General features: G+C 39.7%; 1 non-coding gene across 1 annotated transcript; it reads right to left on the bottom strand.

Annotated features, from left to right (window-relative positions):
• Positions 1 to 3693: 3693 nt before the first annotated feature.
• On the bottom strand, positions 3694 to 3800 carry LOC122150839. Its single transcript, XR_006163881.1, has one exon. It is a non-coding gene; the product is annotated as a U6 spliceosomal RNA (small nuclear RNA).
• Between the last annotated feature and the right edge of the window lie 8196 nt (positions 3801 to 11996).

Below are 11996 nucleotides of genomic sequence, written 5' to 3'. Positions count from 1 at the left end.
TGCCTCGGAAACCCAAGGAGGGGTCGCTATGAGTCGGGGCTGACTCAATGGCAAACAACAACAACAAAGTTTTATTGTGTGTATTTTCACCGAAAAAAAAAAAAAAGTAAATGGAAGGGGAAAAAGGGAAGAATATGTGTAAAGCAATCTATGAATGAAGAAGATTAGTTGTGATGGGAAGGAAAGAGAATGGGGTAATGCAGAGTTGAAGAAGGGATTGTCTCTATTTGTTTGTTTGTTTGTTTAATTTGTTAATGAATGGAAGACACTTGAGTATGTTTGTGTATTGAGGAAGCCAGTAATAAAGATGCCAGGGAGAGGGGACAATTGATAAGACAGTTCCTTAAAGAGGGAGGATTAATCTGGGAGAAAAGTTACTCTATAGGCTGAGACAGGAAGAAAGAATGTAAGAGTAGGTAGAATGAAATTAAATTTGCAGAGGTGAGAGGAAGGCAACTGAGAGAATCCATGCCAGCTGGCCTCTTCTAGAATATCTATACAAGTAATTTATATATTCTTCTTCAAAATGGTATAGATTTTAGATATAGAGCCATTTTACTTCCATATCCTATACAGCACATTTTATTGCTACTTCTCACAAATATAGATGTTTATGAAAAACATCATATTCTGAAAATTTCCCTAAAGTAGGCAAATCATAATTTTCTATACTTTAGAATAATAATCTCTTAAATGTGTACATCTGTTTTTAGATTACCAAGCACTCTTATATATTATCTACTTATATGTTATCTATTTATATCTCTTAGGAGCGCTGGTGGCACAGTGCCTAAGGCATTTGACTCCTAACCAGAAGGCTGGAGGTTCAAACCCACCAACTACTCCTCGGAAGGAAGGTTGGGCAATCTACTTCTGTAGAGATACCGCCTCGGAAACCCAAGGAGGGGTTGCTAGGAGTCGAATCAACTTGATGGCAGTGAGTTTGGTTTTTTAATTTATATCTCACCAAAGCCCTGCGAAGTAAGTATTTCTTCAGAGTGGTTAAATGACTTGCTTAAGGCCACTTTATTTAAAAACAAAACCAAAAAAAAAAAAAAAAAGAGAAGAAGAAGAAAAACCCAGGCCTTTTTATTTTAAATCTGGTGTTCTTTCTTGTTTTATTTTGGCTGAATGACTTGAATTCTTTAGTGTGTAGAAAAATTGCACATATTGGCCATCAACATATTTTAAAGGAGTACAGTGCTGTGTATTCCTGCCAAATACCAAGGCAGTAAGAACACATGTGTAGAGTCTAGAACATAAGTTCCATAAGGGCAGACACTATGCTTTCTGGATCACCATTGGTCCTACAGGGCTCAGGACAGTGCAAAGTATATTATATGTTTATAATAATTATTTATAAATCCTAAGCAGTCATTAGGATTCATTTGGACTCAGATATTTCTGATATAAACAATATTTTTTACAATCCTTAAATTACATTTTTTGTGTATTTTTATTTTCAAAGTTGTTTTTAGGAATAACTCAACCAAGATGCTATGGATAAATCAAATCAAGTTTTCTAAATAACATTATAAATACAACAAAGTAATTTTAAATATTCCATGTGTTATAATCAAACTATAAGATTTTCACTTTGACCACTAGTCCTCTTCCTAAATCAGAATGCTGTTGTTGGTTTTTGTCAATACCAGCCCATTGCGATCCAGTGTGACAGAATAGAACTGCCCCCAAGAGTTATCTTGGATGCAATCTTTTTTATTTTTATTTTTTTCTTTTCTAGTAATTAACTGTTACCTTTCCTTTTTTCTTCTGTTTTTTCCTGATTTTTTTTTAACTTTTTATTGTGATTTGGATAGAAGTTTACAGAGCAAATTTATTTTCCATTCAACAGTTCATACACATTTTCTTTTGTGACATTGATTGTAATCCCCACAATGCACAGCTCTCTTTGCACTTCTTTCCTGTGGTTACCTTTTCCCTGTGTTCTTCTTTCACCTGCATTCCTGCCCTCTGTGCAAATAGGATCCTTCAGATCTCCCAAGGTTGATTGTTCTACGGAGTGCACCTACCTGGTATAATTGTTCATCTCATAGGCCTGTCTATTGTTTACCTGAAAGTTAAGCCATGGGGGTGAATTCAATTCCAGGCCTGAAGGGTGACTAGGAAACAGTCTCGGGGGTTTCACATGTCACTATCAGACCAGTAAACCTGATCTATTTTATAATTTTGAGTTTTTTTCCACATTTTTATCCTATTCCAGGATCTCCAATTTTGATACCTTTCTGAGAGGTCAACAGAGGAGTGGGGCACCATCTAGTTCTGGTCTCAGGGTCAGGTAGGCTGAGGTTCCCTGTTATTGGCCTGCTATTCCCTTGGACTAATTCTTTCCCTACATCTTTGATTTTCTTTATTCTTCTTTGCTCTAGATGAAGAGACAGCAATTGTTGCATCATAGATAGCTGCACAAGCTCTTTTATTTATTTATTTAATTTTTATTGTGATTTGGGTGAAAGTTTATAGACCAAATTCATTTTCCATACAGCAGTTCATACACATTTTGTTTTATGACACTGACTGTAATTCCCCACAAAGTAACAGCTCTCTTTGCACTTCCTCCCTATAGTTACCTCTTTCCTATGTCCTTCCCTCCCATGCACTCCTACCTCCTGAGCTATATCCCTGTGCAAATGCTGCCCTTCTGTTCTCCCATGATTGATCGCTCCAGTGAACATTACCTGTTGTAAATGTTTACCCCATATGCCTGTCTGTTGTTTAGCTGGAAGCCACAGGAATGAGTTCAGATCTAGACCTGAAGGGTAACTAGAGGCCATAGGCTCAGGCGTCTCACCAGGCTCTATCAGACCAGTAAACTTGATTTGGAGTGGTGTTCCACTTTGTTCTACCACTCTGTCCAGGATCTCCTGCACTGATCCCTTTCCGAGTGGTTGACAGTGCTAGTCGTGCACCATTTAGTTCTTCTAAATGAAGAATATGGTCATATAGGCTGAGGATCACATGGTCTACTAGTCCCTTGGACTAATTGTTTCTATGCGTCTCTGGTTTTCTTCATTTTTCTTTGCTCTGGATGTGGAAAACCCATCATTGCCCCTAGATGGATGCTTGCAAGCTTTTAAAACCCCAGTCGCTACTCACCAAAGTAGGATGCAGAACAAAGTTTTTGTGTAATATTTTATGCCAATTGAGCTTGATGTCCCTTGCAACCATGGTCCCAAGCCCATAGGTCCAACTTCTTGCTCCCTCAGAGTAGCTGGCTGTGGCCAAGAAGCCACCACAACTTTACCCCTTGTTTGCTATACTATACACCTGGATATTCTTATAGCACATACAAATACACAGGTAAAAACATCATCTGCCAATGCTATATATGGTCACAGGCACACTCCCCCCTGCCTAGACATACCTGATCATTCTACCTGTCTACCTATCTATCCACCCATAGATCAATGCTTGCCATCACTGACAACTCAGTATTATACATGCAAAAGGGTTCATCTTTGTTGTCTATACCTTCTGTGTACCTCTCTCTGTCTTTCTCTTCTTCAGTGTCACCTTGTTGATCACTCACTTTTGATACATTCCCCTTCCTTTCACCCAAATCAATACCTATCTAGCAGTGTTCCCTGGTAACCAACAAAGAAAGCTTCCTTCCATATATAAACCTTTGCTTGACTTTATACAAAGTGAACTAATACAATATTTGTCCTTCTGAAAAATATGAAAGGCTTGACAAATTTGTGTGTCATCCTCGTGCAGGGGCCATGTTAATCTTCTCTGTATCATTCCAATTTTAGTATATGTGCTGCCAAAGAGAGCATGCCACTCACAAGCTTTTAAGATAGGTCACCACTCACCAAAGTAGAATGTAGAATAATATTTTTGTGTAGTACGTTATGCCAATTGAGCTTGATGTCCCCAGTGACCCTAGTCCTGACCCTGCAGACCCAGAAACTCACTCCTTCAAGGTGGTTGGTTGTGGCTAAGAAATTATCATAATTTTGCCCTCTGTTGGCTCTATTACATATATGGACATTTTTATCACACATACAAATATGTATGTAGAAATATCATCTACCAAACCTATACATGGTCATAGGTATATTCTGTTTCGCCTACTCATATCTGATCATCTTGCCTATCTATCTATGTGTCCACCTACAGATTAATGTTTGTTATTACTGATAATGCAGTATTCTGTATGTATTTACCTTTGTTGTCTGTACCTCTTGTGCAGTTCTCCATGTCTTCCTTTTCCTTAATGTTATTATCATCACCTACTGTTCTAGTGCTCCTCTGACAAAAATATACCACAGAGGGCATGGCTTGAACAAACAGGAGCTTATTCTCTTACAGTGTGGAGGCTTTCAGTCCAAGTTCAAAGTGCCAGGCTCTAGGGGCTGGGTGAAAGCCCCTCAACCTTGGGCTTCAGCTCTGTCTCCTGTTCCCAGCCCACTGAAGCTGGAGGCTTTTCTTCACTCAGACAGCTGGATGCTGAGGCTGACAAGCCCAAGGCTGACAAGCTCAAGGCTGACAAGTAAAAAGGCACAGCCCCAATATTACCAAACCACATTGCAGGCCATTAATTCAAGTCCATGGAAAGTCCCAAGGTCTGAAGAGCATGGCAGGCTGCTGAATGACAACACAGCTACATGCAGGGTTCAAGCATGACCATTTCCAAAGCTGCTGCTTATATACGGGAAGCAGACCACATCCCTAAAGCAGCTATTCAGCTGCTTGTGGTAGATCCCACCATGGAGTTGATTGCCAATCTCATCAAGGGGAATAACTACCACCAGCTGCCCAGCCACTCCATGAGGCCCAACCAAGTTGACATACAACTTTAACTACCACACCTACTTTTGGTATATTGCATTTCCCTTCACCCAAATCAATACATATCTCTTAACTAGCTAACAATTTTCCCTCCTGTCCTCTCCAATCCCTGATAAACCTTCCCTTGACTTTTTATAATAGTGGACTTATAGAATATTTGTCCTTCTGTGATGGACTTATTTCACTCAGCATAATGTCACTCAAGTTCATCCAGGTTACAAGGTGTTTCACGGATTCTTCATTATTTTTTAATATCTCATAGTATTCCTTTGTGTGTATGTACCATTTATATATCGATAGGCACTTAGGTTTTTTCCATCTCTTTGCTGTTGTGAATAGTGCTGTGATGAATGTGGGTGCATATTATACACACACACACACACACACATATGCACATATTTGTGCCCTGGCTGTCATTCTTGAGGATATATACCAAGTCTGTCAGTTGGTTGTACTATGGTGTCTTGTATGTTGCTATGAGGCTGGAGGCTATGCCACTGGCTTTTGAATATCAGCAGGGTCACTCATGGTGGACAGGTTTCAGCAGAGCTTCCAGACTAAGACACACTGGGAAGAAGGACAAGGCCATCCATTTCTGAAAAAATTGGCCACTGAAAACCTTATGAATAGCAGTGAAACACTGTCTAATATATTACTGGAAAACTTTATGAATAGCAGTGATACCTTGTCTTATATAGTACCAGAAGATGAGCCCTTCAGGTTAGAAGGCATTCAAAATACAACTGGTGAAGAGCCGCCTCCTCAAAGTAGAGTTGACCTTAATGATGTGGATGGAGTACTGCTTTCAGGACTTTCACTTGGTGATGGGGCGTGACTCAAACTGAGAAGAAACAGCTGCAAATATTCATTAATAATCAGAAAATGGAATGTACGAATCTAGGAAAATTGGAAGTTATAAAAAATGAAATAGAACACATAAGGATTCATATCCCAGGCATTAGTGAGCAGAAATTGACTGATATTGGCCATTTTGAATCAGACAATCATATGCTAGAATAACAAATTGAAGAGGAGTAGTTTCACATCCATTATCAAAAAGAATGTTTTAAGATCTATCCTGAAGTACAATGCTGTCAGGGATAGGACGATAGCCATACACTTACAAGGGACCCAGTTAAAACTACTATTATTCACATTTATGCACCAATCATTAAGCCAAAGATAATGAAATTAAAGATTTTTACCAACTTCTGCAGTCTGAAATTGACCAAACATCAATCAAGATGTATTGATAACTACTGTTGATTGGAATGCAAAAGTTGGAAAAAAAGAAGAAGCTTTGGTAGTTGGAAAATATGGTCTTTGTAATAGAAATGACTCTGGAGATTGCATATTAGAATTTTGCAAGACAGATGACTTATTCATTACAAATATCTTTTTTTAACAACATCATCAGTAGCTATGCACATGGATCTCACCAGATGGAATACAAAGAAATCATATAGACCACATCTGTGGAAAGAGGAGATGGAGAGGCTCAGTATCATCAGTCAAAACAAGGCCAGGAGCTGACTATGGAACAGACCATCAATTGCTCATATGTAAGTTCAAATGGAAGCTAAAGGAAATTAATACAACTCCATGAGAGCTAAAATACGACCTTGATTATATCCCATCTGAATGTAGAGACCATCTGATTTGATGCAATGAACACCAATGACTGTAAACCAGAGGAATTGTGGGATGACATCAAAAACATCATCTATGAAGAAAGAAATAGGTTTTTAAAAAGACAGGAAAGGAAGAAAAGACCAAAATGGATGTCATAAGAGACTCTGAAACTTGCCCTTGAATGGAGAGTAGCTAAAGTGAAAGGTAGAAATGCTGAAATAAAAGAACTGAACAGAAGATTTCAACGGGCAGATGGAGTAGACAAAACAAAGCATTATAATGAAATGTGTGCAGACCTGGAGTTATAAAACCAAAAGGGAAGAATATGTTTGGCATTTCTCAAGCTGAAAATACTTAAAAAATTTAAGACTCAAGTTGTAATATTGAAGGATTCTGTGGGCAATATAGCTCCAATAGTTTTCTTGCTGAGTCTCTGGGATTTTCTATGTATAGGATCATATCGTCTACAAATAGGGATAGTTTTACTTCTTCTTTGCCAATCTGGGTGCCTTTTATTTTTCTTTCTTGCCTTATTGACCTGGCTAGGACTTCCAATACAAAGTTAAATAGAAGTGGTGATAGAAGACATCTTTGTCCAGTTCACATTCACAAGGGGAATGCTTTACGTCTCTCACCACTGAGAAAAATATTAGCTGTTGGTTTTGCGTGTTGTTGTTGTTGTGTGCCTTCGAGTCAGACCCGACTCATAGTGACCCCTCCTTGGGTTTCCGAGGCAGTATCACTACGGAAGTAGGATTGCCCAACCTGCCTTCAGAGGAGTGGCTGGTGAGTTTGAACTGTCAGCCTTCTGATTAGCAGTCAAGTGCCTTACGCACTATGCTACCAGAGCTCCTGGTTTTGCATGTTGTTGTTGTTGTTGTTATGTGCCGTCGAGTCGGACTTGACTCATAGCAACCCCTCCTTGGGTTTCCGAGGCAGTATCACTACGGAAGTAGATTGCCCCATCTTCCTCCCGAGGAGTGGCTGGTGGGTTTGAACCGCCAGCCTTCTGGTTACCAGTAAAGTGCCCTTTGGCACTACACTACCAGAGCTCCTCTATTTATACTCTTGTTAGTTTATTTTACTTTAGATGCTTCTATAGCTGGGTTGGTTTCTGGGTTACATTGTCATGTGTGTTAATCATTGGTTGTTGTCTGCTGTTGTTGGTTCTCCGTCCAAGGACTCTATTTAGCATTTCTTGTTCTTGTTGTTTCAAATACCCTTAATTTCTGTTTATCTGGAAATGTCCTAATATTGCCATCATATTTGAGGGACAATTTTGTTGGGTATATAATTCTTGGTTGGCAATTTTTTTTCTTTCAGGATTTTATATATGTCATCCATTTTCCTTCTCACCTGCATGGTTTCTGCCAAGAAATCAGAGCTTAGTCTTACTGGTTTGCCTCTGTAGGTAACTTTTTGTTTTTCCTGTGCTGCTTTCAGGATTCTTTCTTTGTATTTCAGTTTGGGAAGTTTGGTTATGATATGTCTTTGTGATTTTCTTTCGGCCTCGTTTGTGGTTCATCGAACTTCTTGAATGCATATCTTCTCATCTTTCATCATATTAGGGAAGCTCTCTTCCAACAAATCTTTGACAACTTTCTCTGTGGTTCTATCTGTCTCTTCCTCTTCTGGAATTCCAATCACATATAAGTCATACCTTTTGATAGTTTCCCACATAAATCTTAGGCTTTCTTCTTCTTCTTTTTAAACTTTTGTTCTTTTTTCTGACTGTTCCCTTAATGAAGTAGAATTGAAAGATTTGTCTTTAATCTCACTAATTCTTTTATTTATTCAATTCTATTCCTCTGCCCTTTTAGTGTGTTATCTGTTTCTAAGATCTTAGTATTAATCATCTGGATTTCTATTTGCTGTTTTTGTATGGTTTCTAATTTTTCTTTTATTTTATCAGTCTGTTCTTGTACTATTTTCCTAAATTATTCTAGAGTTTTATGTGTATTTTCTTTGATTTTGTCAGTGTTTTCCTTGATCTTTCTCTCCATCCATTGAAGGTATGTAAATATAATTCTTTTGAATTCTTAATTAGGTAGTTCTAATGCCATTTCTTCTTCAGGGAGGTCTTCTGGCTCTGTACTGTGGTCCCTTGTTCGTACTACTTTATCTTGCTTCTTTACGTGAACTGGAATTGTCAGTCGTTTCCAAAACATTGTGAGATCATTATACTTATATTTAATTGGTGATTGTATGTTGTGATTCACTCAGGGTTTTGTTGTTGTTTTGTTTTGTTTTTATATATCTGAGCTAGTGGGGCTGGTGTGCTACTCTGTTTGCTAGTTTAGCAACATTTAGGCACTCACCACCTGTCTTCTGATGGGCGTGATAGAAAATGAGAATGTGTGCACAGATATCTGTTGACTGTTCATGTAAAACAGTTGAAGACAAGCTGGGCTGGTACTGGCCACCATCTATCATTGGTGCAGAAGCAAGTGGTGGACCTTGCTCAGTGGGTGGGTGCAAGAGAAGTGCTGAGTCATGTGGGTGCAGTTGCTATCTCCTGCCAGTTGGTACCAAAAAAAGAAAAAGAAAACAACACCAAAAATAAAAAAAAAAAAAGAACAAAAAACACAAACAGCAAAAACAAATAACATCAACTAGAAAAGAAAAAAATTCAGTAATGAAAAGAAAGTCAAATATATATATATATGTGTATATATATATATATGTGTGTGTGTGCTTGTGTATGTAGAGGTGAAAAAAGAAAAGAGAGCAAGAGAAAAAGAATAGAAAAGCAAAGCATGGGATGAAAACACAAAAAAAAGAAAAGAAGATAAGAAAAAAGAAGAAGGCAGCAACCAGGAAAAGGAAAAAAACAAAGAACCAGAAAAGGAGAAGAAAAAAAGAAGAAGAAGAAGTAAGGAGGGAAAAAAAATCTAATAATTAAAACAACAACAAAAAAAGAAAACTGGGGAAGCAGGGCACCCAAGCGGTGTTCCTGCTGGCCATTCAGGTCCTGAGGAGCAGGACACCTAGACCGGGCACTAGTTTCTGCCTACCCAGAAGGCAACTGAGGGTAGGGTACCTTATCCCACATGAGTTCCTGCTGACCCCGAAAATGTCTGGGGGCAGGGCGGCCGGGCCAGAAAAAATTCCTGCCTATCCAAATGGCTGGGAGCAAGGTTTCTGGTTCTAGAAGGAATTTCTGCCAGCCCAAAATGGAGTTGAAGACAAGGCATCTGGTCCCAGAAAATGTTCTTGTTATCCCAAAAGGCAGCTGGGCAGGGGTCCTTTGCTCCCAGAAAAAGGTCCTGCCATCCAAAAAGGCAACTGGGTATAGGGTGCCTAGTCCCAGAAAAAGTTCCTGCCAGTCCAAAAGGTGGCTGGCAGTAGGATGGCTGATCTTGGAACAAATTCCTGTCTACCCAGAAGGCCAGGGTGACTGATCCCAGACAAATTCCTGCTAGCCCAGAAGGTAGCTGGGGGCAGGGTGCCTGGATTCAGAGGGAGTTCATGCTAGCCCAAAAAGCAGCTATGGACAGGGTGTCTGATCCCATATAAAATTCCTGCTGTCTCAAAAGGCAACTAACTGGGTGCAGAGTCCCATTCCCAGGAAAAGTTTCTACCACCCTGAAAGGCAGCTGGGTATAGGATGCCTGGTCTCAGAAAAAAGTTCCTACTGGCCTAAAAGATGACTGAGAAAAGGGCACCTAGTTCTAGGACTAGTTCCTCCCTGTCCAGAAGGCACCTAGTGGCAGGATGCTTTGTCCAGGATGGAATTTCTGCCAGTCCAGAAGGTGAGTGGGGATGAGAGTGGGGGATGGCCACACCTCTGTTCACCAGGAGGGTGTGGGGTACCAGGGGAACAAGGGAAATATCACATCTTTCTGGTCATCAGCCACCAGTGTGGTTTCCCATGCAGTCCTCAGCAACCAGAGCCAATGATTAGGTTGCTGCCTGCATCGGAATGTCACTTGCAAATATTTAAAATGGCTGAACCATCAGGCTGGTCAACAGACCACAGCTCCATCTGTCTCCTTATTCACTATTTTTATTCATTGTCTTCTCTTAGTCAGTATTCAATCCACTCCTTTACCTTTTCTTCAAAGCTCAGAGTTTCAGGATTATCTTCTATTTCTGTTTCAGTTGGTTCTCACTTCTTTGTTATAGAGCACGGTAGTTAAGATTGTGTGGCAACTAGGTTGGGCTGTGATTTTTAGCAGCTGGATATAGTTATTCCCTATGATGAGATTGGATGTGGTGTAATTACCTCCATGGTGAAATCTGCTGAGAGCAGTTAATCAGTTGAAGGAGGGTTGCCTTTGGAATGTGGCCTGCTTTCAATATATTTAGAAGGGATCCTGAATTCGGGTCAGTCTTCTCCAGTTCATGCCTTGAACCAGTGGCCTGTCTTGTTTCCTGCAGATTTTGGGATTGTGGCCTTCATAGCATATGAGCCAACAATCTGACATTTTGCCTGCTGATCTTGGATTCATCAGCCTCAGAAGCCAGCAGCTATGTGAGTCAGGAGAAGCTTTCTGCTTGCTCCAGTAGGCTTGGAAGACAGAGCAAAAGCCCAAAGTTAAGGGTCCTCCACCCAGCCACTAAAGTCAGCACTTTGAATTTGGACATCTAGACTCCTAAACTGTAAGAGAATAAATTTCTCCTTGTCAAAGCCATCCATTTGTGGTATTTCTCTTTTATCAGCACTAGAGAACTGACATAGAGGGTCTGTGTAGTTTGTCTTCCTAGTATACTATCTTGTTGGAAGTCCAGCTATAATCTTTATGGGACAGATCACCAGGTCTTTCTTCCATGGAACCACTGGATGGGTTCAAACTGCTAATCTTTTGCCTTGCAGCAGAGGGCTTAACCATCAGGCTATGAAGTGCTATTTTTAGCCAGAATAGCTGGAGCATTGTCTGGCTGTAAGCTAGATGGATACCTTTTGTCATTTTTATTTGCATTTTTCCACAGACTTATAATTCCTTGCATTTGTCTCCATAGCTAGATGGACATATCAAAGATGTCTTTGACCCTAACACAAATCCTTCCAGGCTGTGTTGTTTTTCTCCTAAAATTTTCCATGAGTTTTCTCTCATTTCACATGTTTATGAGGATAAATGCTGAACTCAGGTGCCTGAGTTCCAACCTCAGTCTAATTTTTACCGGCTGTGTGATCATGGACAAGTTCTTTAATCTCTCTAAGCTTTGGTTTCCTCTTTGTAAAAATGTAAATATTAAAAGTATTTACCTCATTCAAATTCTCAAAAAATCAAGACATACTGGACCCACTGAGACTGGAGGAATCCCAAAGACTATTGCTCTAAGATATTATTTAAGCCTTGAACCAAAATTATTCCTTAAAATTACCTTTTAGAAGAGCAACTGGTTGGACCTGTGGGCTCGGGACCACAGTCATAGGGGACATCTAGCTCAATTGCCATAACATACTACTCAAAAACATTATTCTACATCCTATTTCTCCTTGAGCAAAGAAACACTGTTTGGTACATTACCGCGCAACTTTAGGAATAGTCCGTTTAGGCTAAAAGGCTCGCAAAATAGGACTGGGAAAGAGCTGCAACATCTGA

The sequence above is a fragment of the Orycteropus afer genome, unplaced genomic scaffold (genome assembly GCF_000298275.1).
Source record: "Orycteropus afer afer isolate SDZICR_OR568_19922 unplaced genomic scaffold, OryAfe1.0 scaffold00254, whole genome shotgun sequence".
Lineage (NCBI taxonomy): Eukaryota > Metazoa > Chordata > Mammalia > Tubulidentata > Orycteropodidae > Orycteropus > Orycteropus afer.
The sequence above is the reverse complement of the archived record's forward strand: the minus strand, read 5'-3'. Positions and strand labels throughout refer to the sequence as shown.